Source organism: Pagrus pagrus, assembly GCF_965226575.1.
Source record: "Pagrus pagrus genome assembly, chromosome: 24".
Classification (NCBI taxonomy): domain Eukaryota; kingdom Metazoa; phylum Chordata; class Actinopteri; order Spariformes; family Sparidae; genus Pagrus; species Pagrus pagrus.
The window spans coordinates 3,306,086-3,322,687 of NC_140206.1; the positions used below are offsets into that span (position 1 = coordinate 3,306,086).

At 45.2% G+C, this 16,602-nt stretch overlaps 1 long non-coding RNA gene across 1 annotated transcript in view; it reads right to left on the reverse strand.

Moving 5' to 3' along the window:
* LOC311253196 overlaps positions 1–14,936 on the reverse strand; it is a 123,634-nt gene extending 108,698 nt beyond the window's left edge. The window contains exon 1 of the long non-coding RNA XR_014621644.1: positions 14,848–14,936. This is a non-coding gene — a long non-coding RNA (uncharacterized lncRNA). The remainder of the gene's footprint in view (positions 1–14,847) is intronic.
* Positions 14,937–16,602: the final 1,666 nt, after the last annotated feature.

Sequence of the window (16,602 nt, forward strand, 5' to 3'; positions counted from 1 at the left end):
TCCAGCGCTGTGTGTGTGTGTTTTTTTATTTTTTGTTATTATTCTCACATTGCAAGTACAACCTGGAACGAACAGAGGCTTAACACGGCCGGATCAGCAGCCTGCCTCTGCGTCTGGGATCAAACGAGCACACAAGGTGAGGGAACTCCAGTCAGTCTGGATTTCCCCTGAAGAATAGCCTGAGGCAAAAAAAAAAAAAAAAAAAGGAAGAAAAAAGCCTCACAAATCGAGGGGGCGATAGAAGACTGCAAGGCACATTAAAAAAATGTCACGTTTTTAAACCATTTGGTAGGGGAAGTTAACCAAATATGAGTGCGGCGTAATGTTCCTTTAAGCTGTCATTTAAACTCATACCTATCATCAGTCGTGGCCTTAGCGTGCGCGGGGGTACTGATGATCCAACAAGGAGCGCACAGTTGATTAACTGCGCCCCATCCAAGCGTTGCTTTCTCTATTTCTGTCAGGCCTAATGGCATTAGATCAGTAATTATAAGATTATTCACAGTTCACGCGGGCCTCACTGTTAACTTTTGAGATATGAGACCATTATCTTCTTCTAATCTCTTTTTCTCTGAATTACAGCGCAGATTCATATCGCCCGTTTTGACGGCTCGTATGTCGCGCCCGTCCTCAAACTGGCACACTGCGTCTTTGTTCAGGTTCCCTTTCACAGCTTTTTGATCACAGACAACTTTCTCTTTTCTGGAGCAGCTTTGAACAAAAAAAAAAAAAAAAAAAAAGTGCCAAAGGGAGTTTGTACCTACAGACACAGTGAGCGTGTTTGATCACACATTCATGGTGCTCACTGTTAACTGTCCTGTGTCGGCACCAAAGTGATGGTGGCACAACTTTCAAGTTCCTCCTCTCATGTGCTGCAAAGGTTTGGATTTGTTCACTCGACTGAACTGGAACGACGGGTAGACACATGAATAATACTGTACGTACTGTAACGGTGGATCGGAAAGGTTTATAATCCTCGAGGGAGTCGTGAAGCCGTCTCAAAACCAGCAGGAGTAACACTCTCCTCTCCTTCTATTATTGCTGCTCAGAGGCCTTTAAGCAAAGCGCAGAACCTTCGCCTGCTCCGTGGCGTCAGTTAAAGCTTCCTAATAGGGATTTTCTGTCCTAACATGCAGCTCACATATGACTTTTCTGCAGTGCGAATGAGAGAAGTCAGATTTCGGATCCTATTATCAAGTCTGCTTCTACAATAGAGCGTGCATGTCTGTCACGAAACCTGACAGGCCGAGCCAGATTCACATCAAAATGTAGCAATGATGTCTGGGTTCGGGTTGGTCACGTCAAATATATAAAATAAAGGACAATGCATATATTTTTTAACTTCATATTTATGCCTTTTCATGTTTATCTTCACTGTCTGTAATCAGGGTAAACAGGCAAGCTGTGGTTCACTGCTAACAGGTGTTGGTGTCATGGTAAGGTATGTAAGGGAAGGCTGAGTTTTTGAGTCTTGGTTGGACAAAAGAAGCAACTGAGGTCTTTTTTCACAATTTTTGGACATTAATTGTGAAAATAATGGCCAGTTGCAGCACCGGTTATAAACACAAAAGATGATATTAGACAGAATAAGATGGAGATATTCCTGCAGCAGATGGAGGTATACATACAAGGTTCTGGAAAAACATCACAGATCACTGAGTGAGGCTAGACTGTGAACTACGAGCGTTGCCTTTCTAAATACATGTATGGTTTGGAGTCGGTGTGAAGACATTAGTCATTTTTCTGCAGCGTAAAAACATATGTGGACTTCTTCCACCACGCAGCCGAGCCCAAGGTCAATATGGAGGACAAAGAGGCAGCTGAAGTCAGGACTTTGCTAATGTTTGCAGAGACGGATCATTTAAACTGAACGGCATGAGAGAAAGAAAGTTCAAAAATGGAGGTGATGACAAACCTTTGGAAAAAAACAAAGGTTTTAAGAAAAGCCTTTCATCCACCTCCAGCCTGGTTTCCACCAATGAGAAGCCTCGCTCACGTATTAGAGGTCACTTCCTCTAAGCCAAGCCGCCGCCGCTCAGCCCTCTGCCTCTCATCCATCGACTCATCAGAGGAGAGGCAGACTTCTCAGCCTCCCCTGTAATTAAACACCGAAGAGGAGCAGTCGCAGCGGGGAGCGGCGGCTTGTCGCTCCCTGGGGTGAAGCAGAGCCACCACCAAGGATGAGGAGGAGGAGAAGATGAAGGAGGAAGCTGCAGCTGAAGGTAGCCTGAAGGTTACAGGAAATGCACAAGGCTTGAAGGCTGAGGTTGTCGGTTCAGGTCTACATATTATCTGACCCCTACCTGTGCCAAGAATGGTTGAGCAAGACACTCAACCTCCTCTTAACGAGCTTCAGGTAGCGCAGTGTAGCTCCAGTTTCTACAGAGTTTACTGTATGTGATAGTTTGTTATGGTAAAAACAGGTGGCAGCTATCGATGGCATTGCACACAATTCCTGACACCTTCATTAACTTTGTTGACATCAAATGTAATCTGAAAAGGGTGAAAATATTTCTTGTTGGGCAAAAATGGTGCATGTTTATGTGTATAACTTTCTTCGGGTTGGTAACAATGTTTTTTGACTTCATACAGCTTGTTTTAAAAGGTTGAACGAGCATGAGAGGTTGTAGCATTTTATAACTCAATGTTTTTTTTGCATTTCTTGAAACAAGTCACAATCATCTTGGGCGGAGCCAAACCCAAGACGCAGCGACGGTGGGCAGGTGAGCCCTGCTATTAAAATGGCTAAGGGCCCTGCAAAAGAAAAGGTAACAGCTGCTAGCTTGTTAAGGCTTGTCACGTTAGCGACCAGGTCAGGGTCAAGGTTCGTTAGGGACTATGTTGGGGTTAGAGTTGGTTAGCGACAAGGTTAGGTTTAGAGTAACTTTCCACATTCAGCGTGTAGATTGCTAGCTCAGATGCTGAAAAATTGAGATTTTGAAAACAGTAAAATGCAGATAGTGGACGGAAAGGCTATCACCTGACAAATCCAAACACTCAACAACGTCTAAAGATCAGAAAATGTCTGAATAAATCACTCTGACTTCAGCTAATAGCATTGATTCTACAATTCTGTCACACCTGTCTGGATAAGCTATGGTTCAGATTTTTGTTGGGTTAAAATAAAGGTAAAGGTAAAGAAAGTTTACATTTGCCATGAACTCAATGTTCTTGGCAGGAATCTCACCCTAACCCTCGCATTCGTCTTCTGCGCCGCTCATATTGGTGCCCCGTCAGTTACCCCTCCAGCGTGGCCTCATCAGTGGACATCAAGCAATAAAACGGGCTCAGCAACCATAAGAGGATACGAGTATTAGAATAAATATGTCCAGAACGCTCTCTGCGGACCTCTGCGAGCGAACGCGTCTCATCTGTATACTGATACAGAGCAATTAAGCAAATTACATTAACAAAGGGCTGGAGGGCCGTTTTGCTAATGGTGTATCGCACAACCTCTGGGCAGACACGGGACTGATTCACATGTAATTTATGGCGCCGCGTCACGGCCTGTACTATAACAGGATCAGTGTGTTTAACGGCGTTATGAGGAGATAGATAGATATATAGATGGATGGATCGACAGACGTCCTCAGGGAGAGTCGATGGCACCCGCAGTATAATGAAAGCATGAAGTAAACACCAGCTTGGCCTTGTAAGGCTGCTCTACCTTGAAGTGAAGTGTTTTTACAACCCAAACGGCAGCAGCCGACTCTCTGTGAGGTTAAACGCCCTCTGAGAGGAATCAGCGAGGCCCTTGTGAGGTAAAAGACGAGTGAAGGTAAATCTTTAACAGCTCAATCAGCTCCGAACACATGCGGGATGACAGCGCTGGTTTGTCTAAGGGGCTCGGCTTAATTAGCCTGTGCTTTATTGTTAATGAACTTCATGCAGTTGTTTGCTTGTATAATCAAGGCGAAGAAGCAGAACTGCTAGCTAAGGTGCCAAAAATAAGCTGACAAAAGCACCAGGGCCCTCCTCGATTACCCCGCCGCCCCCTCCTCCTCGCCCGCTCTCAAATGGAAAAGCCAACTGCCTGCTTCATAAAACTCGCTTAGCAAGACACTGAGACAAAATGGACTGTAAAGTTCGTTAGATGGAAATATTAAAAAAGAATTAAGCTAATGGAGATAAAATTAAAAGAAATGAGGCAACAAACACTCCGCACCAAAAATGGCATCGCCATGACAGCTAGGATTTCTAATGACGGACTGCATTTGGGGAGGAAAAAAAATTAAATGGCATCCCGTGCTTAAATTTCTTTGAGGAGTAATGATCCGAGAACGATGCTCACTCCTGGCGCTCGTCGGGAGGAGGGGGGAGGAAAAGGAATCTGGAAATAACAAAGGAGCGTGTCCTGCAGCGAGGTTTAGGTGTAATACTACACTGTGATGAAGGAGTCCTTTCTCCGTGACTAGAGGAGCGGTCGCACCGGCTGAGAGCCGTCAGCTCACCTGCAGAGCGGAGGCAGGCCGGCCCGCGTTTATGAATATCGGCGATGAATGCAGGAGATAAAAAACCTCGTGATAAAGACGCGTATCAGATGAGCTGTGAGTGGTTCTCAACATGGGGTCCGAGGTCCCCCACGAGGCCTTGAGAGGCTCTCCTGAGGTTCCTGAACAACATGAGGAAGAGTTTAGTCATTCTGGAAATTATCCCAGCTGGTGACTGAATGAAAACAGCCATTATTGTCTTAAATTCCACTATAATCTGTTTTATAAATGTCATCATAACTCCCACTAATATCAGCCTGTGAAGAGGCAGACCGCCTCAGTGAAAGTCTTCTAGTGATTGATGATTGATTAAAGTTTCTATAACGTAGACAGATATAAAGGCCAGGTCAGAGTTGGTCAGTTCTGTCTCAGTCGAGCCAAATGCAAGCAAATGGCACGCTACAAAAACTGATCTTTGAGTTTAATGTAAGAAAATGGACCGGTTCGGTTCCTCTGGTTCCTCTCTGCAGCTCACAGGCCAGTGACAGACTTCACCTTCCACCGTCTCTGCATGAAAACAAGCAGATAACACGGAGAACGTCCTGCAGATTGAAGTAGGCGTCCTTCCCTGCGACGTTAATAAGTCACATCTCTACATTAAGCTCATTACACATTTGCAGATCGGCCCGTTAAAGACGACTTCACGCTCGCAGAACAAACGCAGAGCATGAATAATGCTGCTCTGTGAAGGCAGGCAAAGTTTTTGGGTGTAGAAGTTGTTACGCGCACTTACAGAAGAGAGCCTCTAGCATTCAGGGGACAGTCAGGAAACAGAGAGGAGAACAGAAGAAAAACGAGGGATTTCTGCCGCTTTCTTCCCTCCGCAACTTCTTCCAACTTCGTGCGAGTCGCCTCCACCGTCTCCTCGCACGCATTTGCATACGAGGAAACAGAGGAGCTTCCCAGGGAGGCCGTCCTTCTGCCGTCACAGCGCTACTTTCCCAGTCTCTATTAAAACAGGCCAAATTTATTACCAAAGTTTCTGAAACAGGATTTCTGCAGTACAGCAGAGGATTAGGCCACTCCTGCTTTAGGATCAAATTGCAATAATTAGGTAGAACATGAAGCCAAAATACGTGAAACACGTTGGAACTTGACGCGCGCACAGACGCGCGGCAGACACACACTCACACATGCACACACAAATCAAGAAAAATATTCCATTTCAGGCAGATTCTCGCAATGAGCGAAATCCCGGATACTGCGAGGCCTTTTCAGCGTCGCCAGTTAATCTCCTCAAGGAGAAATGCAAGATGACAATGGCAAAGCACCTCCAATAATTGGTTCCAACAGGCTTACCGTATTAAAACCTGAAATGAGTTCTTCCCCTTTTAAGTATGATCCATTATTTCAATCCGGGGGAGAAAATTCTGTCTTTGAGAATATTAATAACTCCCAACCACGCACTAACATGAAGAAAAAACAGCCCCCTCCTCCTCACCCCTCCCCTCCTAAAAGCTGTGTACCTGGCACCGCGGCAAAGGTCCCACCAAGGACGGGCACTTGAAAGCCTCGGTCCTCCCTCTTTTTTTTCCCAGTTTTTTTTTCTCCGCTCAGGCTTCAGAGCCATCTTGAAGAAGACCTTGAGGCCCCCTTTGTCGTCTTCCCTTGAAACAAAACAAATAGAATTCAGGTCTTTTGATTGGCTTTAGCGAGCAGATCTCGCCAACGTCTGCCTCCCGTCATGTGAGCCAGAAGTTGTGACTTCAGAGGAGAGCCCCGACGCTCCTATCTCTGCATTGAAATGAGACCGCCAGGTCTTGAGAGGATGTCTGCTAACTTTCTTCCCACATCCAACCTTGTTACAAAATACAGAGAGTGTTAAAAACTTAATGCCGTCGCCGCTTTTACTTTGTGGCGGCAGGAGTGTCGGTGGGCTTATTATACCGTCCTAGAAAATACACCTTTTCTGCAGGATTGTTGTCATTCCCCCGCTGACTGGAGGGATATTTGAATATTTTTGATTACGTCGTGCATAGAACATACCGCAATCCCCTTTACCTTCCCGAGGGAAATTTGAGCTCGCAAGACCAGGACGGAAACGGCAGATGACACGTTTCTCTCCCCGTTTTTTTTTTCTTTCCTTTTCCTGTGCATGAATTTACGACCGCCCTTTTCTTTTTTGCACCTCTGCAGGAGCAAACAAGAAGTCACCCCTGTGCTCACATCCGAAACAGTGAAGCTATGAATAAAAGCCGATGAAAAGAAGAAGAGAAAACATTAATAAAAACATCAAGCGCAGGCATTTGTTGTTTGACTGCTGTGTACATCTTTACACAAGCTTGCATCATTATGGTTTGTTTAGTCTGCAGATCAAGCCAAAAATTGTTCAGATCACCAGGCGTCTGAAAAGCTTTTAAGCACTTTATTCGGATAAGCCCTCTTTGATATAAGATCCATGCATGAGCGAAGGAAAACCGCCGAGATAAACACAACAACTGACATCTGCTAACCAACTTTTTTTCTCCTCCTTTTTGAGGCAATGTTGCCAGCAGAAAAATCGTCTGGTTTTGTTTGTGCTGGGGGAACCAGGAGCGCCGGTACCGACGACGGTGGCGCACACCGTTTGTTTTACGTTCTCTGACAGGCAGATTGCTGCGTTCTAGCATTTGATCTGATCTCGTGTAATGTAGAGCATCTATAGGGGGCGGGAATGACAGGGAAGCTAATTATTGGCTGCAGAGTGAAGCTGCATTTGGCAGCAGCAGAAGAAGAAAGTGGACTTTAAAGCCTCTAATGATGGTATTTGATATGTACTGATGTCTTATTGGTACACGTGTCATTAACAGGGCTTTAATGGAGACAGAATATTTATGTGGTACATTTTTATATATTTAATGGTTTAGTTAGTAACCAGCTCTTTGGACTAATACTATTAGACAAGATGTATTCAGTTTATGGCCTTTAACTGACAAGATTTTCACTTTAAAGCATTTTACTTATTGTTTATCTTGACTCCTTTACTAGGAAAAGTTTCAGAGTTTCAGTGTTTTTTATACTTGACCTCTCTGACCTTTGACTTCCTGAGAAGCAGAGTCAGTTACAAGGCCTTGATTTTCCCCTCGATGTTGTTTTTGGACAAATGTGTTAATATTCAGCGGGAGAAAATGAATAATTGAACGTTGTTTCGTGGGTTTCACGTTCCAGGATCCCGTAGGTTGAGGCATCGCCACTGAATTCATCTTCAGTTGTCATCCCATCACCGAAAATCACAAGCAAGTTTTAAGAAATTGACCAGTTTTCTCACATTTGGCAGCGCTGGAGGTGTTGACGCTTCTAATAATATCACTGTCAGCCGATCAGTGCAGGTCCTTCTCAGAGCATGTAAAGCAATGGAGGATGAATTATTAGTATTAAAGGGACAGTTCACAGCAAAGTAAGTGAACATGTTCTCTCTCACATGTTCCAGTATTTATCCATCTCGACTTGTTTTGCATGAAAAAGCATTTTTTAGGAACTATTGTCTTCATACAGCACTTTATTCATGGACGGGAGAATAGCTTCCTAAGCTAGCTAAGCTAAACTCCATGTTTATGCGTTTACATCAGCACAAGTCAGATGAGATGCACGTTTCCTTCTGCGTGACGTTCAGGAGAAAGAAAATAGTCCCTACATGAAATCGCTCACGACAAGGTCTGTAGATTATCTTGAGTAACCAGGTCACGACTTCTGGAAAGAGAGAGTGCACATCTCAATGGCCAACATCTCCAAAATTTGGCAGCTCACACCGATGAATAAAAATCTCTACAGGCAAGAGAAAAACATGTATTATCTGATTAGCAGGTGAACTGTGCTAGGTGTATTTATAAACCGTGGCAGTATAGAAAAAGACTAAATGTCCCCTTTTAAAGCACAAGCGTATCTCCCATCAGCTCTCCGCAGCTTTATGGCAGCAGCCTGCTGGTTAACACACCGCTGAATGTAAACAGGTCATTTTCAACCCGGCTCATATAGAAAAACAGCAGGACCTCCCTTCCTGCTCCAGCGAGTTGCAGGTCTGAGATTTTATCCAACTGGCAGCCGACGATGTGCTTATCATTACACCAGGCGGGCGAAAATGAAACACTCAGAAACACAAGTGCATATTAACACCCAGAGAGCAATTAAACCCAACGTGGTTGCCTGCGCTATTCCCTGCCTTGCACCAGGTAGGGGTTGGTACAGACAGAGCTCAGTGGCTGCACACTCTGGAGGGTAATCGGCCATGTTATCTGCAAAAAAAACCCCCTCCAATATGCACAGGTGCTGTCCTCAGCTGTGCTATATTGGTTAATTGAGCAAATCTCTTATTTCTTACCCTCCTATAGCTGCAATTATCCCCTGGCACAAAAGCACAGTCGGCTGCTTATGGCCTACGTGGGAGATATGACATCCGAGGTGAGTGCAGCTCAGGTTGAGTGATTTTTTTGTGTGTTAACAGCAGCAGCACCTGCCAGCTCAGATGGTAATTAAAGCTGCGCCACAACCAGGTACCAGTGTTTAACTGGTTTAACTTCAGCAAACAGGAATCCTTCAGGCCACTTGGGCTACACAGGTAAGCCTTACTCAAGTGTTTCAGTCACTGACGTATAAGAAGAAGTGGATACCAGTGTCCCTTTATGGCGTCCCAGTTGGCTCTTAATGACTTTTCCCATTTGTAATGATCTGAAGGCTCAAACTGTAATGCAGAGTAATGATGATATGTATCTATATACCGTAGTCTTGCATAGCCAGACCACAGCGCAATGATCTAGCTGCTTTGGCGGCGCAAAAAGGCCAGGATGTAGCGACGGTGCACCTGCAAAATGGTGTCAGATGAAGAACGTGGACATGTTTCTTCATCATTTGCACATCAGGAGGTGAGTCCTGGCTAAATCCTCTTAAAAGGAAAGGGAACAACTGCTAGCTTGTTTGCGTTTGTACCGCTCGCAACCATGTTAGCAATACGGTAACTTTCCATTTTCAGCGTTGGTTGCTAGCTTGGAGGTCGCATTGCTTGCATTGCATATTATCAATCATTTTAAAGATATGAGATATATTTTGGGATTTACGCCCATACATATAGGGCATCTGGATGGTATAATGAGTATCAAATAAATCATATGCTATGGCTTCACATGCACCAGGTCTCAACTCCAACACCTACAGAGATTTTGGACCAAGATGAGGGAATATCTGTAGGAAAAATGGTTTTCATCCGTTCAGTAGAGCTCCAGAGATTCAGGACGAAGAAGACCACTAGAGAGACATCACCGGGGTCAGTAAGACAAGGCAAAAGAAGACTTAGACCAAGGACGACCTTCAGAAAGCTTGAAAGTCAACAAGAGTTCAACTTTTTAAAAAGAAGTCAGTCTGGAAGATCAATAGAGCGATGGGTTTGTTCCGTGTTGTGCCGTTCACATGGAAAAATCCAAGACTTAAGGAGCAACTTTCACATCCACAGGAGCAGAAAAGAGATCAGAACAAAGTAGATTATCCCCTTCATGAGAACATAGCTCTCGTCTCTCACAGACAAAAGTGAGATCTGATAGTAAAAGCATAAATTAGTGGGGATTATTTCGAATATAATGACGTGCACAACTGTCCAAAGAATGTTTTGTACCTCTGGCTGTACTCTATAAAACTCTTATTCCCGTCAGTAGATCTCCGCTTTTTGCCACCGAGATGACAAACCCACTCGGCGTCTAAAGTGGCACTGATTGCAGAGAGCGAATTCTCCACCACCTTCCCTTTTAACGACGCGCTCTCCAAACTGCGGCGCGGCGCCTCCCTCCTTCCTGCCGGGGCGCAGCGGCCGAGCTGTCATATCATATCAGGGCGTCGCAGGAGCGAGATAATATGTCAGATTAAATATGTATGGGTGAATTAGGGCTATCTCAAGTATTATATCATTTAAATTCAAATCGCTCCATCGCTTGGCACCGTCTCATTATGATGCTTGAGAAATTAGCAGATAAAAACACTGTCATACGGGTCTGATATTAAGGCTAATTTACCCCCCCTTGAATTCTTTCTTTTTTCACAATCCTAACACTTTATTGTAGGAAATGAAAGACGAGTTACCTATCAAAGCGTCTGGATATTAAGAGTTTTCTTCCACAATGAGACGTCCACCTTTTTTTGAAAAATCACGACATCGACTTTCCCCCCAAATTAAACCTCAAAGTGAAGCTGAATATCAGTGAGGCGGTCACATCTGAGGACCTTTGTGTGTCTCTTGTTGAAAGGCTCACATTCAGCACGTCTCCTGGCTTTTGTTGATCAACGACTTCATTCTTGGTTTTTTTTAACCAAATCAAGATAAAGTTTGACATCCCCCCCTCCAGCAGGAAGAAAGAGAGTTAACCTCTTCAAGCCCACAGACTCTTTGGCAGCAGGTCCATCATACTGAGGATGAGATGAGTGAATACACTGCACAGGTGTCTTACACGTCTGTTAGCTCGAATCTTTGCCTACATGTGCAAGCCCACAAATTAACAGCCGTTAATAAACAATTAGTCTTGCTCATTTATCATGCATTTTGTGCAGAAAGGGGCAAATGAAGAGATGAAATAGCCTAATGAGGGTGAAACCGTGGAACGATCGGTGTAACAGAGGGAGCTGGAAGGTCGTGAACTGAACACCCGACCCGTGCAGAAGATGTTTCAGCTTCATCTCCAGGTTCAGCTGAGACATTTTCTAGTTTTGCTCTCTCAGATGGCGGGAATCATCTGCAGCCACGTGTCAGGTGCTGCGAGCAGATATGTAACGCCCGGTGGGAAGAGGGGAAACAAACTGCTGGTTAAAGAAGCTAAAATATGCATTGGGTTTGGTTCGACGAATGAACATACAGTAGATTTTTAAAAGGAAATAAGATCCAGGTGCAATGAATTGCGGCAGATAATGGTTATTTTAATTGTCGATTACTTTCTCGATTACTTGATTAACCGTCCACAACCCAAAGATATTCAGTTTACTGTCACAGAGGAAGAAAGAAACCCGAAAATATTCACATTTAAAGAGCTGGAATCAGAGACTTTAGACCAGTTTTTGTTTAAAATAAATGACTCGTTGACTACTAATCGATTATTTGTCTTTTTTCACACCAGATTATTCAAGTTAACCTTAAAAATGTTGTCCATCTGCTGTCAAAGCACCAAATTTGTCAAAAGCAGTCAAAAAGTAGTGCATTTGTTTTAATTTAAGGAGCCAGCGGTTTCTTAAATACCGCCTGCTACAGATTAGAACAAACACCTCAGTCACAACCAGCCATTTTCTCGCCACCGCTTTCATTTCCCCCGTCTGACAGGAACCTGCCTTTCTGAACAGTTTCGGCAGCTTCACGCCGGGACAGAGGACGTTTCGACACACAAACCGCTGGATCTTCTCCGCAGGTCACTCGAGTCTTTTTAACATAGAGAACATGTGTTTGGAAAAAAAAAAAAAAAGCCTCCCCCTTTTTACCCAGCAGCTCTCCTTACTGAAGGTCAAACAGCCTGTGTAACAGCTTAATAATAAAGTCCGCAAACAAATTACCGGCAAACAGCCGCGGTTCAGCTGGGTACAGCTCCGGCTCCTTAAGGTGAGGTATTAGCAAAGCTTATTTATTTTCATTTCCGTGGCTTTTATTTGCTCCTTTCCCCTGTGGTAAAGCAAAGGCTGATTTCTGCTATGATTCCCTCCTTAATTTTAATACCCTTTTTACTCATCATACAGACATTAGACACCCCCCCCCCCAACCCCTCCCACCCTTCATCTCTCTGAAATAATGTAACTTGGGCTCACACAGGAACACAGGGCGACCACAGGGAGGACTGTAAACTAGCTTTCTTTCTCTTTTTTTTTTTTCCTGCCTGCAATTAATTGGTGTACAGCCATGTGCATATATGATAACAGAGGATTTTTTTCCTGAAATCCACCCCCCCTGCCTTTCCCATACACACACACACACACACATACACACACACACACACACACACACACACACACACATACCCCAACAAGGAAAAAGGGAGGTTAATTAATGTAAGGGGCTGCGTGTTCACCGAGATGCAGAGTTTACTACGCTGTGCCACCGCCACCCCTCCTCCGCCTCCTCTTCCTCCTCCTCCTGCTCCTCTCCATCAAACCCCCCCACCACCACCACCACCCTCCCTCCACCCTCCCTCCACCCCACATCCCCTGCTGCCTTAAGAGCCTTGATTCTTCGCTAATGACCTAGTTCTTTTAATGAGCGGTATTAACCCCTGGCTACAGTCGCCCAGGTCTTAATTGTCAAGCCAGGCTGAAACGCAGGGAGACGAGTCCCTCGCCCATCAGCAGGTATAGGCGGCGCAGGCGGCGCAGGCGGCGCGCTACATTAGCACGCCTCATCACCGGGGCCCCAGGAATAAATAATGAAAAAATAAATAAAATAAAAAAAGGTTGCCCAGGCAACTGGCGGCCACCATCATCAACTATCCCCCCTCTTCTCCTCGCCAACATCCCTCTTCTTACCCCTTGTGATGATGACGATGATCACCTACCTCCCCCCCCGCAGCCTCACCCCCCCCTTCACCCATCTCTCATTTTGGACTCTGCCTCCTGCTGCGACCAGAATGGGGAGGAGATACAGTGTGTGTATGCACAAATATATATATATATATATAAATCTAATCAGAGAGTGTATCTGCTTAAGAAACCTGCAAACTCATTAAGACACATTCGAAAAAATTGAGGAAAAAAAAAAAAAGCAAGCAGACCGGGTCCTTTCATTTACAGAAAATGTGATTAAAAATTCTCCTTTATGTTGCACCCAAGAGGTGTGTTTTAAAATTCAAACACTATTTACTATTAAGCACAATATAAAATAAATCCAATAACGAGATATAGAAATATAGACACCTAATTAGCACGAGGACGCCGCGGCAGAGCCTCATGAAACACTAATGGCTTTAATGAAGAAAAGTCCAAAATAGCAGCAGATTCGTTCAGATGCAGAAACATGTCAGCAGCCGCGATGCAGATGCAGCCGCTCCTGCGTGACTGCAGGGAGGCCGCTTCAGTTTGGTTACAACGCGAGCATAAACAGGTTTAATCTAAAGAATGTGCGACGTTGAACATCGAGTCTCCTGTATCTTCTGGATCCTTACAGACGAGAACATGCTGAAAGGAACAGTTCGCCCAAAAATGAACATTTTCAAAAGTTTCATAGTGTTGGAGATCTAAAATTGATTTGAAAAGACGTTATTCACACTCTTGATTCTAGGCTGAGCTTGTGCACCCACTTCAGACATGGGCGCAGGCTAATGCTATTAGCTTAGCGGCTTAAAAAATGTCGTTTGACATCAGTTTGGGATCTCGGGGCTTCTGGAGACTTGGATTACAACCGACGAGCTGCATGGAGCCATTTTATGTGTTTGTAGGTTGTGTTTTCCACGTTAAATCCAAACCACATCGCTTCCTGCGGCTCTGAGAGAAAAAGACATGGACAAACTTTGACAAACTAGAAAATGGTCACTCCGGTGTCGGACCAATAGGGAAGAGGTCAGACGGATTAACCGCCCCCGTCGACCAAATTTGGGCGTGTGCCGCACCCTTGTACTCATCGTGTTAGGAAATGAGTCCATTTCCCATTAGGATGCTGCTGCTCTGCCTTTACAGCTGGGAGTATTAGCAGCAATAAACCTTACTGTCAATCTGCGGGAGGGCGGGGGCCTCTGTGTGTGTGTGTGTGTGTGTGTGTGTGTGTGTGTGAGTGAGAGAGTGTGTGTGTTTCTGCATAGACACAGTGTACTGTCAGTTCATTTGCGTGTGCATTTCAGACAGTGTGTACATGCAAGTGACTGTTTATCAGAGTGTGTGTAGCTTGTCATCGGGCAAAAAGTGTGTGTGCGTGAAAGTGTGTGTGTGTGTGTGTGTGTGTGTGTGTGTGTGTGTGTGTGCCTGCAGACCCGGCCAGTGGTCGGGCTGCTGAAGTGACAGCCCGTCGGTCAGATCAGGGGAGGGGAGACCTTGACCCGAGCTGTCCAACCAGCAACGAGCCCTGCAGCACTGGGACCAGTATGACAAGGGCAGTGGGAAGGGCAGCTCAACACACACACACAGACACACACACACACACAATCACACACATTCATACACGCACACTCGCAGACAGGCATGCTCTTGTACACACTGGGCTTGGAGACAGAAATGCCTCAAAATCCAAGTGTCAGTCCTCCTCTAAGAGAGAGAAATTTCTAACAAGTGAAGAAAACAACCCAAAAACACAAGGAATTATGGGTAGAAGGAGATGAGATATGTCTGATATAACAATCAGTTCAGCTGCCCGCCATGCAGAGACACAGCAGTTAACAAAAAACTCCATTATCAGTCTCAAGTCTCTGGTTTAAATGTCCAGTAGATCGTGAATACTTACAGAAAACCGTTCGACCATTAAACGTCGGAAAACACAGTCGACGCCTCACATATCCGGACCTGAAACCAGGCCTGTGTGTTACTACTTTGATGCGATGTCCCTGTTTGTTCCTCATGAGTGAGTTCTGCTTCCCTGGGCTAGGGGGGACAGGTCTGACACACCCCCGTAGCCACAGGACTGGATGCATCATCCTTGGGTGGTGATGGTAGCCGTCTGGCTGGTTGGCCTCTTCTGGTTTTGTCCAGTCTGCTCTTTTCTGCATGAAGGCCACACAAGGTTTTATTTCTATGGGTGAAAAGATGGAAGCAAACTTCTCCTATAAAGGCCCCCCAAAAAAAACAACCTCAAAGGGTTTGAATTGCATCCTAGTTTCCCTTCACTTGAGTCTTTACCTTGCGTCCTTGTTCCTCCCTGGCGAAGAGAGAGGAAGCAAGGAAATGTGTTTTAAGAGAAATTAAATGTCCTTTTCCTCTGTGGGGTCATCATGGCGTTAAGCTGGAAGCCTTTCGGGAAGTCCGCTTTGGTGCATCCTTGCTCTTGTCTTCTCAAAGATCCTTCCCTGCCCTTCGGAGCTGAAATAAGGGGTTTGGGCGATGGCCTGCAAGATGGCGGACCTTCCGCATCCGGTTCAAGTGAGGATCGAGGAATTAAGATGTACCCAGAGCGTGGTACACCTCAGAATCTCGACTGCTGCTCACCTTAAGGACAAAGGACAAAGAGCTCACGGTGCCAACTTGGCCTCCAAACTCCCGGTCCATCCACAGTCCACCTTGCAACCCGCAAGACCTTAATCAAGCACAAGATCACAACCTTGCGGCGGATGGGTGTGAGCTTTATTACCCAAACATCTTGTCATTAAGATGTACGGCTCCTAACTCCTGGAGCTTTTTTTTTTAATGTGGTTACATCTTTTTTAAGACTCAAGCTCAAGTACAAAGTCAGAACATACCACCTAACATTCTTGAAGATGCGTAGATGCGTATTTTGTCCACCTCCTCCTCTACATTCTGTGCAGCTGCTGCTTTTGGGTGCAAATTAATTAGCAAGGAAAGCTTCCCCGGTTAAGAACATCACATTCTGCTCTCTTTGCGTCATGCACCGTACCTAAATTCCCAGAATGTAAAGCACCTTAAGAATCCCCGCTGCTGCTTTCTGTGTCATATTGTACATAATAATTCATGTGAGGGAAGAAAAAAAAAAAAAGACCTTTTCTGTGGCGTCGTATTCTTCCTGGGCTCTGCTCTCCTAGAAGCAATGACACTGTGCTTTTGTGAGGTTTGTCTTCTAAAAGCAATAAACGAGAATATCCTGCCTGAATAGGGAGTCTAAGAACCTTCACGGTAAATTTAAGGAGGGGAGATCCGCGGATGCCTCAGGAGCCACCAAATGCCTTTCCTTAAGCCCTCGGCATTCAGGGAGAGAGGGGTGAGGCGGGGGGGAGAAGAAGAAGAAGAAGACACTATTTCCTTTCAACCCCCCCACACCACCTCCACCCTTCCTTCCTTCCTTCCTACCACTGCCTTTTCATTTTTGTTTGAAGTAACGCAAGATGAAACCGTGCGAGTGCTGTCATTACCGCCATCATCGCCGCTGCTATCATCATCATCATCATCACTGCCACCGCCATCAACATCATCATCCCAGACCCCTCCAAGTCTCGCCGTAATATTGCCCGTCATTTTTCCCCCCGCGTTGTCAGCGCAGGTTACAATCTGTAATCCATGACTGCCTCAGAATTAGAATGTCCCCCGTGAG